General features: G+C 44.0%; 1 non-coding gene across 1 annotated transcript; it reads right to left on the reverse strand.

The window, feature by feature from the left end:
• Nucleotides 1-16,947: 16,947 nt before the first annotated feature.
• TRNAP-UGG (transfer RNA proline (anticodon UGG)) lies at nt 16,948-17,022 on the reverse strand. The gene has a single exon. It is a non-coding gene; the product is annotated as a tRNA-Pro (tRNA).
• Between the last annotated feature and the right edge of the window lie 257 nt (nt 17,023-17,279).

Raw genomic sequence — 17,279 nt, forward strand, 5'->3', positions numbered from 1 at the left:
AACCAATCAGTCTCTATTCATTTTGTTCCTAATTGGGTGCGGGAAATTATATATTTTTTTCTTCCGAGCGACGCTAAACAAATCAAATTCTCAGTACGGATAATCCGTCATCCTGTCCGATCGAGTGCCAGCTCGCTCTACTTTTACCCAGGCGAATTCCGCGAGAGCATTTTTATTCCGAAAAAAATAATTTAGCGCAGCCCGATTTTTGTTTTGGGCCAGCCCAACCCAGCCCATTTGGAACCCTAACCCTAGGACCCCCCTATAAATAGAAGTGCCTCCCCTTGCAATTTGGAAAATTTGCATCTACCCCCCTAGCCGCCACTCTCTCTTCTCCCTCTTTCTCTCACGCACAGCTCCTTCCCTGCTCGTGCGCGCAGGAGCAGAAGCTCCTTGGGAGCACGCCGATGCCTCAGCTCCTCCCCTCGGCCACCATGGCGCTCGACGCCCCTCCCCTTCAGGCATGGCAGCGGCTTCTTCTCCTCCCCTCTATTCTCCTAGGCGTGCGCAGAAGCTCCATGGCTGTCGAGCTCTTATCCATGGCGCGGCTCCCCTGTTTCCCCTGCCACTCCTATGGCCGCGAGCTCCTCCCCCTTGCTGTCTTCTCCAGCGCTCAGGAACTGCAGGGCCGCCCAGCTCTCCCTCCCCATTCCCATGGCGCGACGCATCTGCTCCCTGTCCTCTACTCCATGGGCGCGAGCTCCACTTTCCATGGATGGCGCCCAGAATTTTTCCAGCTCCTCCCACGGCGCCCTTCTTCCCCAAAGAGCCAAGAGCAGCCGCTCCCATTTTCCTTGCAGCGCCCTGTTCGTTTCTCGTCCAGCCGGCTCCCCTTTTTCACATGGCCGAACACAGCTCCCTGTCCACGGACAGCAGCAGCTCGGCCCCTTCCTCCCTGCGCCTAGCTCTCCTTTCTACTGCGCAGCATCTCCCTCCCCCAAGCCCCTGCACGCGCACAGCAGCGGATCCCCAGCGCCCTCCCCTGCTCCTCCTCTCTTCCCCACAAAACAGCGGCAGCTCGCCCCACCTCCCCTCGCGGCGCAGCCCCTCGGCGAAACGCCGCTGTTCCTGCAACCCCGACACCTTCCCTGGCTTCCTCGCTGCTAGCGCTGCGCGCGTGCCACGTGTTCGGCGATCTGTCCAAGTGGGGTGTGGAGCAGTGAGCAGCACGCCGTCGACGCCCGCCGCGTGCTTGCTGTTTTGCGCAGCCCATCCGCGACGCCGTCAAAAACCGTGGTGAGAAACCCCGCTGTTCTCGATATTTATTTTCCGATGTGTGTGATGTTCGATGAACTGCCGCCAACAAATTTGTGTGTTTTCGCAGCTAGTGGTCGACGTCGCGCCTTGCCCGTTCGATGAAATACCGAGCCATGTGGACAGCCATGCGACTAGTCACGACTCGTTCAGGTTGATTGATTTATAGTTTATAATACGTATGCTTTGATTGATGTCGGGCAGTGTATGTATATATGTGGATGTGTGTAATATGTTTTGGCTATACACGTTGGTAGGATCGCGTTTGCGATTGGAGAACAAGAGGTTAATTGATGTGTGCGATTTGTAGTTGTCTAATTATGTTTTGGTCGATGATGTGCATATGGTTATATGTGTGTGAAAGTATAAGTGTATGAATGGACGCGTGTAGGGAAGAAAATGAAGTAGAAAAGAACTCTGATGTTTTTATATCTTGGTAGGAAGAAAATATGCAATGCGTTGTTTGATGCGAAAAAAAACTAAGTTACAAAATGCGGATTATGTTTTGGAAAATGTATCGTTATGTGGTTATGTGAAAAGTATAATTGTTTATTGCAATGTGATGGGATTCATGATTATATAGGGAGTATATTTATTGATGTGATGAGTAGTTAGGAAATGCTAGTTGCGTATAGGATGAATTATTAAAACATGAGTATCGGAGTTCATATATTAGTGGTCGCGCCACATTAATTGAAGTGTCTCGAGTGCACGCCATAATATGGTTGTATGCGAGACGAGGTTGTGCGCATGATGAGTTTAGTAAGAATCCATCGGGGTCACTAGTGTTAAGTTGAGGTTGATTTGCGCGTGGAAAGTAACAGTGTGTTTAATACTTAGAACTCTTGGTCGATAGTAGAAATTGTTTTGGCTTATGTAGAGAGGTGATGACATGCCGTAAGTAGTCATCACTTCCTCTATAATTATAAGTCGAGTCTTTACACGTTAGGCGTTCCTTAAATTGTGCTTCACAAATGAGTGTATGCTTGTGTTTATGACTTGAATAGATGTTTTCGAGTAAACTAATAAGTTCCTAAAGCAATTATGTGTAAGGTGTTTATAGTGACACTTTATCCCGAAAGGTGTTAAGTCTGTGCATAAATAAGAGATAAGTGTACTTGTGTAGTGTGGATTGATTTTGAGTGCATATGTCGCAAGAAATGGATTAGTGCGCATATAGGAGATGAATGTGTGTGATGAAATGGTAACATGCCTTCGTATTCATCATGTCGTCTGTTTGGTGACTTAGCCGAGAGTCGTGAAGAAATGTCGCTTACCTATGTGTTAATATTGTCCCTCTGCAACTCTGTATAATTGCCATGTGAAGTATGATTGGATTAGTCTATGTTTGCGATGTGTGGTGTGGTGGTGGTATGAAAAAGGGGTTGGGAATCGACCGGCCAAATGACAAGTTCGGTTAGAGTTGTTTTGTTACTTAGGGGTGTGTGGTGAAGTGATGGCATGACTACGTAGCCGTCACATCACCTATTATGTGACTATGTTTAAGTGTGTCTTGATCTAAGTTAGAGTAAGTCAAGTCTCTAAAATGTGGAAATTCTTGAATTGTATAGAAGCTGAATTTTAGTAATTGCTGTTTTGGGCTGCACGCGCTGTTTTTGTCGTGCGGTATGTTTTATGAACTAAATTGTGTTTTCTGTAGATATGTGCTATAGAAAAGTGGTAGATATCTTTATTATCTTGCTGGTGTTAAAATTTGACAGGCATAAGTCTGATCGTTTAGGAGTTATGATTTTTACAAATTCAGTAACTGAATCTGTTCAAATTCTGTACAGATTTCAGAAACTGCATTGTTTGCCTAATGTAATGTTAGAATCAGTCCTTGTCGATTATAAGAAAGTTGTAGATACTTTTCTCATCTTGCTTGTGTTAAAATTTCATAACCATAGGCCTGAAAGTTTAAGAGTTATGAATTTTTCAACTTGGTTGCTGTGTTCTGTCCACCGTCAGAACAGATTTTGAAAACTGTGTTGTTTGATTCAGTTAAACACAGAATCACTTCTGGGTGATTATAAAAGTTATGTAGTGCAATTGCCAAGCTTTCCAAAAAGTCTCGGATCACTATTTTTGGTGGTCTAAAGATTAAGTTATGGATGTTTAAAGTCTGAAGACTGAATCTGTCTAGTTCTGGACAGCACAACCTTCATAGTGTATTTTACCCTTGATACATATTAAACTAGCCAATGATGTTTATAAATAATTTGTAGAACATTTAATTATCTTTCCAGAAAGTCTAGGATCACTTTATTTGGATGTCTGAATCTTTTGTTGTGAATTTTTGAAGCTGCAAGTCTGAATCTGTCCAAATCTGAACAGATCTGTTGTGTTAGCACTTTTAACCTTGCTAAGTGTTGAATCTTGTTAAGGTGAAAATACCAAAGTTGTAGAGAACATTTTAAGCTTTCCAGAAAGTCCTAGTTTGCTATGTTTGGATTAATATTGGAAAAGTTATGATTAAAACAAGTAACTGTTGTGCTGTTGTCCCAAAAATCTGCAAGCACTCATTTAATTGTTAGTTCACCCTTTTGGCTAAAAATGATTGGTTGACACTAAATTCACATAGAATTGCCATGGCTAAGCTTGAGATAATATATGTGTCATGTTTTTATACGTTCTTTCTCTAGTTAATTGTGATGTAGTATTGTGTTGCGTAAATATCCAAAATGTTTGTCGTCTTTTTAGTGGTGTAATGTTGTGCGCTCGACGATATGTAGTTAGCTAACGCTAGTGGGTGTGGTTGCTTGTGATGTCTCGCTACTTAGTGTTTAATTCGCTAGCGTGTACTTAAAGTATCTTGTGCTATTTCATTATATTCATACATATGCATATCGCATCTCATTTAGGACCGAGAGATGATCGTGCAAGTGATGTGGTGCCAACCACAAGGTGCAGTCGGTGGACGACCCAAGGAAGGATGGACATAACCAGTGGATGCTCGCCAAGCGAGTGCCACCCCAGCAAACACTATCTAAGAAGTGTTAAATTAAAGGCAAGCCCCGGTTTTATGCATAACCGTTATATATATGCTATTTTACTGCACTTAATGTTTGTAGGCTTGTACTGTGCACTTAAGTGTAGGAGTTGCCTGAAACCCTAGTTGCATGAACTCAGGATTCCCTTTGAGATGGATACTAGTATACTAGGTCGAGTAGCTGCTTTACTAGTTAGGGATCTCGGTAGAAGTCGAGTGATTTTTCTAGCACTCGCGCGAGGTCAGGAATTGAATGTATCCATTTTTATATCAGAATGATGTTGTCTGTGGACACGGATCCATGGGGATGTGTGGTCTACGAGATGAAATTGGAATAAGGATTAAGGTGTGGTACCGTGTGTCAAGCATTTGAACGTACTAAACACATGCCGAGAAATATGGTAAATCGGTAAGCCTAGTACCTGATTGAACCTGGCAGTAGACTTTGCCCCTCACGCGACCTGAGACGTGGTCTCCCATTCCGGTTATGGTGGGTACAAGTGCGGTCACTGCACGACGGCAGTCGGGGTCAGTGAGGCATTGTACGCCAAGGCGGTGAGCCCTGATCTACTGATGGGGAATCGATGGGGACGGTTGGTGTGTGTGGGGACGGAGTGCCCCTACATGTCGTGTGTTTAGGTTTACCTTGCAAGGTTTGAAAACTCGATTCGAATCGTCTGCTTCTCGCAGCTAATGAGACTGCTTGATCCATGCTGCTACATTGAGTAATAAGTGGAAATGAGTTGACTGGCAAAAAGGTTGATTGCTTAAAAATGTTTGATATCATGTATGAGTAGCTAGGTACTCATCTAGTTTAAAAAGGATCATACTAAAACTTGAAAAGCTAAAACATGATTTTAGACTCAGCTAGTGCTTTTGGCAACCAAACCCCTCAGCCAAATAGCTGCATGTCTAGAGGTAGAGGAGTAGACTCCTCACACCGGGTAAGTCTAGCTGAGTATTAGTATACTCAGCCTTGCTTGTGGCATAATTTTTGCAGGTATTCCTTAGGATGATTGGTTGATGGTGTGACTTGGCCTTCATCCCTGCCACCGGGATAGACGGTCGAGAGGGTTATTGCTTCCGCAGGAGAGGACCAGGAGGAGTAGCGTGGCCAGGCTTCGCCATGTTACTCGGTTTTCTCCGTTAGTTATTTCCGCTGCATTAAAATTTATGGTTATTATTTCTGAAACTCCGATAATGTAATCACTAATGATACTTCTTAAATTTGTGGTATTATGTTTTATTGTATTTCTCTGTGCCTCACCTTCGTGTGAGCTAGTGGTATTCGATCCTGGTAAGTGGCTTTATCGGACTAGATCCGAGGGACTGACGGGTTATTCCTGTTTAAGTGTGTTGCTGCCCTTAAGGGTGCGACTTGGGCACTTAAGCTGGAATAATTCGGGCGGTTCCGCCACATGAATCTTCTCTCTCGGTTACTCTGTGGAGTGATCTCTCTCTTAAATTCCCATAAGGATAAGGAAAAGTAGACGGTTCGAAACCCGTGCTTAAATCCTACTCAAGGCCCACTACGGGCTGCGAGCAATTAACAAGTAGAGACAAGGATGAGGAGAAATGACGCATATACGGCCGGCCTGGCTCACTCCTGATGTTGGTAGTTCAAGTGAATTGTCGTAGTGTAAGGAAGATTGATTGGTTTTCAGATTGCTACTTGGCTGGCATAAGAAAGAAGGCGCCCCGGCAGGAATTCTGTAAGCTTGACTTGCGCGCAGGCTACCACCAGATACGAATGGAAGCTCGCTACTATACTAGTTGCGGGTCTAGGTGCTGTCCAGTGAAACGTTTCCTTATTGCTCAGTCAACCGGGAAAGTGGGTGGAAAAACCCTTCGGGCAAGATAAGAGTTGATTCCAAATTTATCACCCCGGGATTTTTTCGGAAGAAATTAAAGTGAATTCAATTATCAGGGGTGTCCCTTCCTTCAACTGTTCTTATTTCTCTACGAGTTTTGTTTTGATCGAGAAGAAGTCTTCACAGGGCTTCCACTACTGTATTCTTAAAGCGGTACTTCACTTCGGCCGGAAAGAAAGCGGTTCTGGTCCGGTCGACTCCCGTGCATGCTCCTCTGGGTCAGCACGAAAAGCAGTTGTTGCCTAGTCCGGATAAGTGGGAAGGTGCAGACTTCCTTTGTACAGCTCTGTTAAAGAGCTTTGAAACCTCAGGGGGATACGATTATTCTTCCCACAACCCAGCCCTATTAGGAAGCGATAGAAGTGGAAAGATAGCTGGTTTCAGATCGGCATCCCATCTCTGAACTTTTGCTTCCCCCTTACTTGGAATGATAAGTAGGTCCATCCGTAAATCCTGGGGTGGGGCATCGAATTCTTTATCCTTTGGCTCTAGTTTTGAACCAAAAGAACCGAACCGAAAGGCACTGAAAGTTGTTTCATCAGATCCAATCCACCTTCCGAACTTGAAACCGCTAAATCGGATTTTGAAAAAGGCACTAGCGTCCCCGAAGGGTCTAGTTGATAAGAAGTAATCAAAATGGTTCGCTTGTGGATATCGGACCCATGGAGCTCATAAGAAAAGAGTATGCTTTGAAAAAGCTCTTTTTGGGCTAGATAAAATAGAAACTGCATACTTTGAATGAGAAGTTGGCTATTCTCGAGGCAGCCCCGCACTTAAAGTAGTTTGTGTTTGTTCTACGGAATTCAATAAAGCATGAGTTCGGAGTTCCTAAGTTCTTAGAACCTAGTGGAATGAATCAAGCGAGAGTACCTAGACCTGTTGATCATAAAAGAAAATAGCTATTATCGTATAGAAAGTGAAGTTCAGTTCCATGTCGGTATCTTCCTGACTTAAAGAAAGTAGGACTATCTCCAGATAAAGTTGTTAGAGCGAGGTATTGCAAGGATGGATTCGAGAATGGTGTTCAGAACGACGCTTGTCCGCCTGCTTGTGAGTCCATTCTGCCACTCTTTCCTGCCTACTTCTTTATTCTCTGGCTACTTAACAAGTTGTCCTTTCAGTATTCAGTAAGCTTTTCCATCCTCTTCATACTGATATTTCTATTGATTGCTTGCTGGCCCGTAGCTTGCTATATTGGTGGCGGTCAATCTGCTATTAGATATGACACATGACATTCGACAGGTAAGACGGAAAGCTGGTAAGCCATTGGCTGGACAAGCTGCCCATTTCTTTCATCACCTTCTTGACAAAGATCTTAAGTGCTTTACATCACATTGCATTTGGTCAATAGAAAAATGATGGATACATTGGGAGCAAAATTGGAAACCCTAGCTAGTATTTCTTTTTTAAGATTAATAACCCAGTCCCTGTGTTTTTGGTTAAGACCACTAACTCTAACCGGCCTTGGTTTGTTTTTCCTAAACCTTGTTCCTTGTGCTAATTTTCAAGCAGATTTGATTGATTAGGAAATTCCGGTTTCACCAAGCTGGTATTAATCTCAATGAGAGGGACTTGTTGGTCAATACCGAAAGAACCCACTTATGGTGGTACCACCGGGCTCTTTCTTATAAATCAAGTACTTGCTTAGAACTGCTAGGCAATCAATCTCACCATAAAGGCTGGATATTTATGCTTGCAGGAAGAGAAAGATGGACTGAAACTATACGTATTTTCAAGTAGTAAGCGCCACCACGCGAGACAAGCCAACGTTCGGTTTTCACCACATCGAAGATTTTCGTAAATAGAAAGATCTTGCTGGAAAAGTGATCCAATGTTGTTTTTGTAGATGCTATATGCTGAAAGAAAGTCGGCATGGTTCAGATAGCTCAGTTGGTTGGGCATATGTGAGTGACACGAACTAGCATTTAGAATTGAGAAAGCCGCTGGGTTTCTTATTCATCCATGGATCGCAGCGCAGGAATCAAATCAACAAGAAATCCTCTCTTCTATTACTTCACAAGTAGTGGATAGGTCCCGCCTTAGACTGCCCCGCGGCTGGAGTTGACTTCTTCTCGGCCCGCGTTTCTCGTATATAGAGCTTTATTGTAGTTAACCAAGTTTGATTCTATTATTGTATTGGGGAAGAGAGGAGTATTTTGGACAATTAATGCGGGTTCACATGTTACGTAAGCCAATTTGGTAAACTGGGCGGCTATGACATGAAATTAATTCACTATACATACAATAAAAGAGGAAGCCTAACGCTTGAATTACTCAGGGAGTCCGGCAAAGCAAGCCAAAAATAAAGTGGAAAAACATTTCCAATTAATAAATAATGTACGTAGAAAGATCACCATTGTAGAAGTAGTCACATCCAAGTAAGTTGTAGTACGCTGATATGATATCTCCTCGGGAGCAAGATGTCGATGGGGGGAGCTTGACGTTTAGCGATCAATGCCAGGCATTTCAATTCCGAAAAGACATTGAACTTTTTACATACGTAAGATAGAGTCGAGAGAACTTCTCTTCGCTTAGTGCACTCATGAGCAAAAAGTAAGATCTTTGTGGTTGGTATGCGCTGGGATTTCAGAGGTACTTGTATTCTAACCACTGCTCGCTGTTCTGATGTGAATTCCAGTTCAGAGACCGGTAGGCGGGGCGGGATAGAAGCTTGATGCCTGGCAGGTAATCGGACAATGCTTCCTAAAGAAAGAGGAATTTCATTTACCAGATTTGATGGAGAAAGTGAATACTTTTTCTTTTGAGCTAAGCAATAGATAAAAGCACTGCTTATGGTGTGAAAAGGGGGAACCAACCAAGCACCATATTCATATGCTTCCCAGTATGAAATGGCACAGGAGAGTCTAACGAGGAAGACTAGAGCCCACTTTCAAGCAAATCCACCTACAATGTTCAACCGGACAGAATCAGGGGGCAGTGTCGAACTGGTACGGGAAGGAATGGTGGGATTGGAGCAAATTCCAGAAATGCCCTTATGGAGCAAAGGTACGCATTGGGTCTGTTTTTTTATTGTGGGGAGGGGTCACCAATTTACAAATGGGGGAATGCACATGTTAGAAGGTCTGGAAGTGGAAGGTGAATTGGATTGATTAGAAATGATGAAGGTAGCTAGGAAGAAGGCCAGGTTACAGAAGCATTGATGTGCTTGCATGCCACATAAGGGAGGGAACCCAAACCTCAAAAGCATGAGATTCAAAGAAAAGAAACCTATATTTGCACTATTGGATAACGGAAGTAGACATAGTTTTTTTGATCCATCAGTGCTTGTAGGCTCTGGTTATCAAATTACTAGAATGAGCCCTGGTTGGCTAACGGTAATCAAAAGGGTGAAAGATACTCCGTGCAAGGCCCTCCTCTACTCCCAGCCAAGAGTTTGAAGATGATCAAATCCTTTTTTACCTAGTTCAGGGCATAGATCGTTTGCTAATGATTCGAGGCTACCTACTAACAGTTGACAAGAGTCGCGAAATCAAATACAATGCCTGTCTGAAGATCTCCGACTTGCTGATATCCATAGGTTGTTTTACGGATGTTGTGAACAAGCTGAGGGATTTTATCCTACAATACTACACTACAGTCTTCTCGACAAGGGATGACTGGTTACTTTTTTGAATCATTAACACAACGCTCCGCGCCTAATTCGTTGCTTGCCTTTTGTCTCGAAGAAGAAGTCTTCCTTTCTTATCCCTAGATTGAAACAATCAAATACTATTTTTACCTAGCATATGTCCAAAAGGCAAATGCTTCACACCATCTTGTCGTACTATTTTGCAAAGTGAATTTCAACACACCCGATTTGTCGTTCTAGTTTGAATTGATAATGCACCTGAGTAACAATAGAAGTTCTTTTCGAAGTAAACAGTTTGTGATTATCCTCCTAACCCAGCTCCCGATGATGGTGATGTCAATGACAAACTGATTTCTCCTTTTTTAAACCGACTAGAAATTACTAGTCATTCCAAAGAAAGCCTCATTTCCACTAGTGTCTCGAGTGGCCTTGCCTTTGGTTCAACGACCGGAGGAAGGAAGCTAGCTCTTCATTGAGCTGTCCCAAGGTATTAGGCTTTAAGAGGTAAGGTTTGTTGCTAGCTCTAAGATTAGTAGGCTTGATATGAGATTCCAGTTATCAATCTTGTTGTAGTAAAGCTGTTTACCGAGTCGTAAGCCAACAATAAGATTTGCCCTTAGCTTGTTCGTACCGATATGCAAGTGGAGCTGGAGCTTATAAGTTTGAGTAAGCATATGGCTTAGTATTAAGTAGGGAAAGGAAGAATACCACTCATAAGTTTTAGGCTATAGGAATAAGAGTTGCAGTTAAAGCTCATTACTGCTATGTCTATTAGATAAAGAGATGCTTCTCACTAGTCTCATGACCAAGGTCCAGTGCCTTACTTTTCTCATAGGCGTCTTGTAATTGACATTGGATTGCAATGCTTTCGAGTTGATTGGAATGGTGGAGCCAACTCTATTCAAGTTATGGATGGCTCAACCTACTCCTACTATTGTCCCCTTCCCCTCTATGGTAGCTTCACCTCCCAGGTGGCCTCCACTATCGTTCCGGGTTGCTGATTTCGGACAGTTTATCTAATCACGATCTTCTTCCACTATAACCACCACCCCCTACCCCCTTAGACTCTTCCTATCACCAGCCAGGGATAGCCGGTACGGTTGTAGTATTCCGATCCCTAGTTGTTCATATGCTGTAGTTCCTCGGCAAAGGCCATTGATTTCTTTTCTTTCATCAAAATCAAATGAAAGCAAAGAACCTAAGGAGATACGATTCCTACGCATTGGGAAGAAGTTGTTCGCCAAAGCACATTAGGATTGTGATAATGTCATCTCCACTTTAATACTAATAAGAGGATTAGCGCACGGTACTATCCCCCAGTCCAGGGCAAAGGTACTTCCAACTTCTCCTGTCCGCCCCTTGATTTATCACCCCTTTGGTCTTTTATTGGTCATTGATTTATAGACGGGAAGATAAGTACCCTGGCTCGAGCCTAGATATCGATTTACCATGGATCTCCGAAACGGGAAACAAGAAAAGTAATAGAAATCGTGTGTCAGCGGGAGATACGAAATTCACTAGTTTTTACTCTCAATCCACTGGTGGAGATACCTGGGGTGGGTTTTCATGGCCTATAGTCCCCTGCCACCGAAGCACGAACTACTTTAAATCGCGGATCGGCAGCTTCCTGCGACATTCCTTCAATGCAAACGTGGTATTTTTCTACCCTTTGATAGATAGCAAGCAGCTCCTATAACTTGATCGACAGGACCCAACCAACTAAACTATTTATTTTGGCAAAGCTAGACCTTTTGAGGAAAGCAGATGCAGATAACGAAAAGAAGCTATTAGTTTTTCTTGTACTCGACTTTACTGACCGCTTTCGTAAGGAAAGAAGACAATAGGAAAACCAGGTGAGAAGTTTTAGAGCAACCGATGCCTACCGTCCGGCGATATCCCTAGGTGGAGCTGGCTTACCACATTCCGATACCTCGGAACCTTCCTTTCGTCAATTTTGAATAACGAAAGTATCAACCGGCATGCCAAAACACTTATTATGTTTATGTGAAGTGGATTCATCGGAAGAGAGAGGTAAAGCATTTGAATTCTTAGCTTTTGAGCAGTAAGTATTTCGCCCAAGGCGGCCCGGGGGTCTTCTTCGTTTAAGGGGCAGTTGAGCAACCAATCATACTACGTAGTACGGGAATTGTAGTTCACAAGTGAAGACTCCCATGAGTGACTAGTTGGGTGGTATATTAAAAATGGGTCAGTTATAAACAAATCCGTCTTTTACGTGAGACCCTAGAAATAAAATAGAACACTCTTTGACGAGAAAGCCGTCTAGCACCTGTAGCTGGCTTGCTTCACGTCCCGCTGTTTGCTTACGAGTTTGGTAGCGAGCCGAGGCAGACGTTTGTAGATCTTGCCTCGAAGCCTCCTTTCCTTCCTCGGGACCTACCCCGAGGAAGGAGGCTTGAGGCGCGCTAAATACAATTGTTTTATCAACACGGGGTGGAGAAGGCATTGCATTCAATGTGATTTCCGCTGCCTTGCTTCGATTTCGTGCGTTTAAAGGCAGGCTTGACCAACCACATCACATAAGCCAGCGCAGCGAGAAAACTGATTCTTCCACGGGATTCTGCTTCCTACGAAACATACGTTTTATGAATTAACAGTTACCAGTAGCGAGCGATCCTTTCCTACAAGGTAAGGCCATGGACAAAGGTTTTTTATCTACCCCAGCGGGGGCAGTTTTAGGAGTCTTTTTTCAATCTATCTTTCTTTGAATCCGGGCTCGCCTTCACTCGGTCAAGGGGTTGCCCTTTACCTCGTTCCGTGGTCCTTTATCCCCTCCTTGCATGCCTAGTTTTATTCCTTTCCGAGGCCCAAAAGCCAAGCATCACAATCAGAGGGTTAATCCTCCAACCAGAACCAACTTAACCTATGGATAGTCTCCGCTGGCCTAGGCGGAGATGGCCAACTGATAGATACTTATCCTGCCCAGCGGGTGCTACTTCTCTTCTTTCTCCTATTTGCTTTGCTTGACGGTGAAACCTATCGATCATATCCGGAAGTTGCTTAACACTACCCTCGAATGCAAGTCAGCTCTTCGATTCTCGAGAATCGGGGTGGGCCAGGTGATTATTTGATTTCCAATATGGATATAATGATGTGTAAGAACTGCACCACCGATATAGCACCCTTCCTCGGACTAAGGATATTCGTACTCCCAGTGCTCTTGCTTCCTTTGCACCCCGGCTCCGAAGGATCAGTAGGGAGGACTCCGGAAGCCAATATCGGAATGGAAACATTCCTCGAATGATGGTTGTGATGCCCCGTTCGTGATACCCAGGGAAGGGGACTACATCATACTTCTCTGATCAAGTCCTTTCTTTATTGACAATATTTATTAGTTGACCACTTTACTAGGCTTTCCCTAACGAAAGTATTCCGAGTGACCACCCTATTGTCACTTTACTGTCCAGTTCGCGAGTCCCACTCACTTATTTTAGTCAAACCGACCCTAACTAAAACTAAGTTAAGTATAGTACTTTTCTCAATGCTGCCCGCCTCTCATCTGTTTTCTAATCAGCTTCTATCTTCTGTTCCAACCAAGGAAGCTCTTCTATTCAACCGGTTCGTATCGCCAGGCCCCTCAGGGGGTACGGTTTATCTAATCACACTGCTCGCTACTACAGGGATTCCTTCTCCTTGCCGAGTTGCAGGTGTTACCACCCTAGATATTCTATTTATTATTTGTATGCTGCCTTATCTCCTTCATCTGGATTTTTGAGATGATTGTTATGTTAGTTCTTCCTTCTATGTTGTAAGGTGCAATCTCATCCGATGTTTGTCAGTTTGCCCGAGTCTTCCCGATTCTTATCCAGCCCAGCTAGATTGGACCAACATCAGTGGTGCTTCTATTAACCCTTGCTTCTCTACTATTCTTAGGTCTTAGGAGAACCCTATCTTCCATATTCCTAATCCTCAAGTACAGTAGGCCGCACTCTTCGATCCTTTGGTCCTAGAACACCTTTTGTCGCAAACTATACTCTACATTCCCCCTCGGTCTACTCTGCCAAAGTAGCGACAAGATTCAATTGCTGGTTCGATTCCTGCTCGCTATCCGACGGTTAATCCTTTAACCAGAGATCAGCATCCAAGGGTTATTCCTTGAACCAGTGCTTCCTATCGAATCGATCATTCTTTACTTACTTTATTAAGATTAAGTGGGCATCCCTCGCTGAAAAGAGAATCAAGCAGGAAAACCCTAGGACGAGGGATAGTGATATTCCTTTCACCGAGCAAGAAACCATCTCTTTCTTTCACATATATATATATATATATCTATTTCAAGAAGTCCAATCCACCACTATCAATGGAGCACTCTACTCTATACTATTACCGAGTGAAGATTTCATCGGATCCGGCTTGCTTTCATTGAAGGACAAGAGCGGATAGTTCCCTTCCCTTTCTTCGATGAACCCTTATCTTTCGATAGAGAAGTACAGCGAGATGAACGATAAGTCGAACGACAGAACAACCTGATGTTACTGCATCAAGTAATTCAGATTGTCATATTGAGATTTTTTCCTTTTTTGTACTTATTATTCCAAGCCAAAAGGCTATGTTCTCCCCCATACAGCTCGCAAGGCTCATAACCTAACTGCTCTACTTACTTAATTCTTAATTCAGAAATTCAACAACCCTCCCTTGATGGGCCAAAACAACAGCAGAGTAGCAGGTCAAAAAGAGAGAGAGAACTGAAACCGAAGATACTTGGGTTGGGAGAACTCTTCTACAGTACTCCATTAACAGAATAAAAGTATAGACCAATCAACCTTCCTTATTGTCCAAGATCATTACTTAAGTGTTGGCCAACAGACTAGTACCAGTGGTGGATAGGAGAGTAAGTCCCAGACAGCTAAGATAAACTCCCGGGTAGTGTTGTCACTGCACAAGAGGTGCGTAACAGGTGTAAGCGAAGAAGAGAGCATAACACTGGATTTAGAAAACGAGCATATGATATGGTGAGACAACTTTCTCTTTTTTGAGGTAAGATGCTAGCCAGCCCTCTATTCATGGGTGAGATATCGACTTTACAGCGTTACCACGTACCAAATCGTTCACTCTATCAGGCAGCCGGAAGTGCATCTCTTCTTTTTGCAGGACTTCTTCCTAGCTCCGTGGAACGAAGGGTTGGAACGAATAGTAGAATGATGGGCAGCAGGAAAGACTAGTTACAGAAAAGCCAGCCCCAGTTCATTCTGGCTATTGCATCCGTGGAATGCATAGTTAGCTCCGTTTTCAAGTTAGCTGCTCCCACCCTACCTACTTATTAGCTTGCCCTGTTTCTAATGCGCTGTGGACCTTGCTTGTTGTCTTCGTCGACCAATTCAATTCCTTGTGTCGGCTCCAATCTAAGTAGTAAGAAGAAAGATAGATATATAGAATTGGGTGGGCAGAGTTGGCTTGCTTCCAAGAGAATAAACACCTGGCGACTCGAAAACATGATGCGCTAGGTTTCGATCAGTTAATCGAGATAGGTTGTACTTTTCATTCGATTTTGTTACCACGTGCTTTTCACTTCATGATCAGTTAATCGAGTGCTCAGTCAACTTCCTATAAGAGTTCTGCTTTTGCTAATCAAAGACAGACATCAATCCCTCATCCTACTCTGTCTGTCAGTCGGTTACTCAGTTCTGTTAGCTACTCACGTGTCTATACTAAGCTAAGATATTCCTCATTCTTGCACAGGACAGGAGAGGGGATTGCCTTAGCTACCGGTACCGAACTCTGATCAAACTAAAACGAAAAGCTTAACCGATTCTTGTAGAGTCCTTAGCATTAGATAATGCATGCGCACACAAGAGGAATGAACTTGCCTTCTAGTGATTTGGAAGGATTGAGTCGGCTGCCCCCAGCCTCGCCCCGCATCGCCCTCCGGGGGTAGTTACGCCAGTGGAACCAACTCACAAAGCAGCCCAAAAGCAGGAACTTTTCTTGATTGAATTGGTTTAAAGGTAATTCATCAATCCTTAAATTATTCCAGGATTCTTTTGGGATGCTATCCACCCTTTGATTTACGAATTGGCTATAATATTTACTCTGGATCCCTTCCAGCTGCAAGTCAAGAACGATCCTTTGAAACATTTTAGGATTATACTCACAATTGGTTTGGGGGTTTCGTATTGCATTGCCCGCACTATCCATATCCTGGAACAGGATTGATTTGGCCATGGAAAGGGCCAGCTAAACGCCTAAGCTCTGAAAGTACGGATTGCTTCCCTTCATAGATTTTATTAGTTAATTTGAGAAGTTCCTCTGGGCTCCTGGTCCTTTCCAGATACTGCAAACTCAAATTATGAAATATGAGATCCCTGCTACTCAGAGTCAGAGACCCGAAAGGACGTGGTGGACTCCCTGGTTCCCCCTCATCTGCAGGAGAAATTGAAGAAGGTGCAGCCCCGCCCCCTGCGGAGTGACTCGGGGCCGGTGGTGGAGTAGTACTTGACTGGGTCGAGTAGGCACCCTCCTCAGGGCTAAGTGGCGGATCTAGAAAATAGTCTGAGCCGTCAAGAACTATTTCAGGGGGCAGACCCGAGTGCTCTATTGGAGCTTTGCCCTTGCCCTTATCTTGGGCTTGATAGGTAGACTATAAAGAGATTCAGTACAATAAGCCTGACTTTCATATTTATTAATATAATGGGGACCCAGGGAAAGATAATAGAGAGCCATCTGCCAATAGGCAGAATAGATTCCACACTCACTTCAGATTCTGGGTGGGTAAAGGGAAACATGATCTCTATTCTGAGAGGGAGCGCGGTCGAGCATAGACTCGGCAACAACCAATACATCCAATACCACAGTAGGCCCACGTACTACAGCTTAAATGTACTGTATGTGCCATCATAAACCATTTCAGTCGTAGTACCTAACCTACCAGGCACTTGTTTGCCACCAAGATAACCTAATTAACGTGAAACCAACTGTATTTCCGCTGTAGTACCTACCAGGCTTGTAACCAAGCTAAGTGAAATTGAAAAACATTTTCGCTGTACTACCGCTCGTGTAACCGACGTAATCGGTCTTAAACACCTATAATATAAGGAACTCGTGTACAACCATAACATTTATATATTTCACAGGTGTACCACCGTAACCAATTTCACTCGTGTACTACAAAGAAGAAAAGAAAAAAAAGAAAATTATAGCTTTCTTTTTTTTGGTGCGTGCTTTTCGCCTGCCTTCCCGACCACGGATAGGCTACGGGGCTTTGCACTTCGGCCCCTGTGAATACCACATCAAGGTGACAGGATTCGAACCTATGGCCCTCTGTACCCAAAACTGATGCGCTGACCAGACTGCGCTACACCTCGTCTCCCCCCGGGAACATATGGTATGGATCTACCCAATCGAAAAAGACTCGAACCGCAGTCGCCCACCCCGCGGCACAGGGAGATGGATCTCTTGTTACCAGAAAGGAACTGAACTGGCTTGCCCGGAAAGAATGGATTGCTACCCTTGGAGAGCTAATGGTACTGGACTGATAGCGCACTGATTGAACCGACCCCGGACGTACCACTGGGGAACCTGTGGCTGGAGAGAATCTCTCGCGATGGAGAAATGTAAAATG

Source organism: Zea mays, chromosome 4 (assembly GCF_902167145.1).
Source record: "Zea mays cultivar B73 chromosome 4, Zm-B73-REFERENCE-NAM-5.0, whole genome shotgun sequence".
In the NCBI taxonomy this organism is placed as follows: Eukaryota; Viridiplantae; Streptophyta; class Magnoliopsida; order Poales; family Poaceae; genus Zea; species Zea mays.